The following is a 3,659-nucleotide window of genomic DNA, read 5'->3' on the forward strand; positions in this document are numbered from 1 at the left end:
TTTTTCCCTTTTTTTTTCCCTTTTACGCTTTTTGTTTTTTTTTTTTTTTTTTTTTTTTTTTTTTTTTTTTTTGTAGTTAGAACATTACTGCATACTGATAATATGTTGTCACATTATTGATGATACTCTTGCATCTGAATGGATATTATGTCCATAATTAGACAATCCAGAGCAAGTTTTGTCTATGTGTGTGATCTAATATCTTTCGAACTGGTTCTGTTTATGTTCTAGGTGTGGTGTATGGAATACGAATTTTAATGTTATAAATAATATGTGCTTAATGTAGATTTTATAGAAAATATGTGTACCTATGTCCATATTTTCCTTTTATTTATGGGGAATTGGAGATGGGAATAATGTACATAGGTAGTAATGTTTGTAATAGAGATATGGAAGGAATTTTAATTGTGTTAAACATAGGTAAATTCTTGTCACAAATGTCGTTTCCTACTTAATGCACAACGCTACATTTTATGTCTTGACTTGGACTCGAACCACCAACCTCCAGATCCGCTGACCACCGCGCTGACCTCTACACCACTGAGGTTGAGAATATAGATATGGAAAGAGTGAGCTATAAAAGGAACTACTCTTTTCAATAGACTTCTCACAGTCAATGAGTCAAATCCTAAAACATGTAACTCGCTCAAACTCTTAACCCCACACACAAAAAGCGGTACCTATGATGGCCATCAGAGACGGAGCTTTAAAGTCTGCAAAAATTATGTAGAAATATGGCGAAGGTCATAGGACTTTCGTAGATTTCACCTTGAACAAGTATAGATAGCACCTGTTGTAAGTTCTTAAAGTTGGTTTATCTTGATGAAAACCAATCAATGCATCGGAGAAAGAGGTCTGTTTAACACGTCATGCTTGAAAGAAAATGTAAACAATACTTTATACTTAGCTCTAACTCTGTGGAATACAGGGTGCGGCAGAAAAACACTGACAACGGCTCAGGGTTGGTAGATCTCATCATTTCCAACAAGATTCTGTGGGTCATTTTCCTAACTTCGGCCTTGTTTCCGAGACCCACAGAACCTTATTGGAAATGTTGACATCTACCTAACCTGGGCCGTTTTCAGTGTTTTTCTGGCGCACCCTGTATAGGTAACAGGTAGCTAGCTACTATTTATAGGTAATAGCTATCATAGGTAGTTGAAAAGTAAACAATGGCAAAGTTCACCTTGGTCCAAATCCGAACACACATAGCAAGCTTCACTAACTTCAATAATATACCTACCTACTTCTGAATACTATCAGTATGTATACGTAGGTAGGTAATACATTCAATGAATGGGAGAGAAACTACAGTCGATTGAAAAAGTCAGGAAACTTTTTACTTTCTAACTACTACAGTTATAGCGAAGCTATACTAGTAATGAGAAAGCATTAGAATCGGTCCAAATTTGTTATTACTTTCTATTAATTTAAGTAGCCTCCATGGCCGAGTGGGTGGGTATCACACTAGGATTGCACGCCGGAGGTTGCGTTCGATTCCCGGCGGAGTCGGTGTTTTTTTCGGCTCTGTGCTTTGAGTTCGGGGTGCACTCAGCCTCGTGAGCACAGCTGAGTAGCTACTTTGTGTAGCGACCAGTGGCGGCATTATGAGTATAAAAAGATTATTGAACATAGGGCGGACTTTATCCTAAACAGATAAGGTTCGTTCTCGGAACGGCTGACATTCTCCTTGTCTGTCCTCGTTCTCTTTTCGATTTCGGGATGATAAGACCCGCTGTTACAGTCCTCCCTATCAAACCACTACGAAGAAAGAAATAAAATGTGGGTTGTTCCCAACTTATTGGTCACCCTGTATTAGCCACCGTGATGTAGGATGGATCATTATCATTAGTCTATTCAACCAAGTACTCCAAGTAGTCAATAGTCAAGTACTCATGTTTATTACAGTACCCAAGTATGTTAAGAAGTATGTGAGTATCTTTACAGAAGCTTCTATATGGTAGCTATAAAACTTATAGGTCTTCTTAAGTATTACTTTGGCTCGCTCTCCGCAACAGATTGGGGTCTGACAACCTGCGCGCTTGGTTGGTAGCGCATCTGCCGTGTGAGCGCTAGGTCGCGGGTTCGATTCCCGCCCGAAGCGGATTTTATCCTGAACGGGTAAGGTTTGTTCTCGGAATGGCTGGCTTTCTCCTATCCTGTCTCAATTCTCTCTTCGCTTTCGGGACGATAAGACCTAAGCAGTTACAGTTCCCTCTATCAAAGCTCTTGAAAAAATCTTGTTACAAACAGTCCGAACGCAGTAAAAAGGTTAGGAACACACTACCATCAGGTCACGTGAGCGCACGTGACGTGATAATAGTGTGACTGTCCTAAACGAGATTACCTACAATTTATTGGAAAAACTTTGAACTACATCTTCCTGACTTCCCATGAGTTCACGTGACGTGATGGTAGTGTGTTCTACCTTTGTAAACTTCATCGGCGCAGCGTGCAGGTGACAAATGCTTGGAAACAAAATACACACTGTCATCAAAGGGGTTAAAAAAATGTTTTTTTTTTTTTTTTTTTTTTTTCGAGCTTAAAAAAACATATCAAAACAAAACTGAACTTAGGAAATCGGATCTTGGGTGGTGTATTCGAAAAATTTTGTGCTCTGGCTTTTGGTTTTAACAGTTTATGGATTAAAATTAAAAAGTTACGACCTAAAAACTGACACAAGTTCTGTAGGTACGAGTATTTTTAAAAAAGTGGTTTTTGGACCCTTTTCGGAAACAAAGCCGAAGTTAGGAAAATGACCCGGGGCTTGTTGGAAATGATGAAATCTACCAACCCTGAGCCGTTGTCGGTATTTTTCTGGCGCACCCTGTATACTATGTACCTATGTACCATTGTACATCATGTAAACAAAGTAGGTATTTAAGATGAGGTTCTCTTCCTCCGTTATTATTATATAACTCTTTATTAGAATTTTACAATATTTACAAAGAGGTACAAGAAACAAAATAACAAACTGATAAATTAACAAAAGAAAAAGAAAATTGAATAAAGAAAGAAAAAAAAAATATTGAAAAATTCTAACTCAGGGGCGGGATTAATGCCTAGGGCATTCTCTTCCATCCAACCCCAAACGACAGATTACCACACAAACGACAGATTGGGGTCTGACAACCTGCGCGCTGGTAATCAGTGTCAACCTGTATTGACTAGCTGAAAATATTAAAGGTCCAAGCCATCCTAGTTAGCTTTAGTGAGCTTGGTTGGTAGCGCATCTGCCGTGTAAGCGCTAGGTCGCGGGTTCGATTCCCGCCCGAGGCGGATTTTATCCTGAACGGGTAAGATTTGTTCTCGGAATGGCTGGCTTTCTCCTATCCTGTCTCAATTCTCTCTTCGCTTTCGGGACGATAAGACCTTACCAGTTACAGTTCCCTCTATCAAAGCTCTTGAAAAAATCCTGTTACAAACAGTCCGAAGGCAGTAAAAAGGTTAGGAACACACTACCATCACGTCATGTGAGCTCACCTGACGTGATAGTAGTGTGGCTGTCCTGAACAAGATTACCTACAATTTATTGGAAAAACTTTGAACTACATCTTCCAGACTTCCCATAAGCTCACGTGACGTGACGTGATGGTAGTGTGTTCTACCTTCTACGTGACGTGATGGTAGTGTGTTCTACCTTCTACGTGACGTGATGG

The sequence above is a fragment of the Diaphorina citri genome, unplaced genomic scaffold, assembly GCF_000475195.1.
Source record: "Diaphorina citri unplaced genomic scaffold, Diaci psyllid genome assembly version 1.1 scaffold1582, whole genome shotgun sequence".
Classification (NCBI taxonomy): domain Eukaryota; kingdom Metazoa; phylum Arthropoda; class Insecta; order Hemiptera; family Psyllidae; genus Diaphorina; species Diaphorina citri.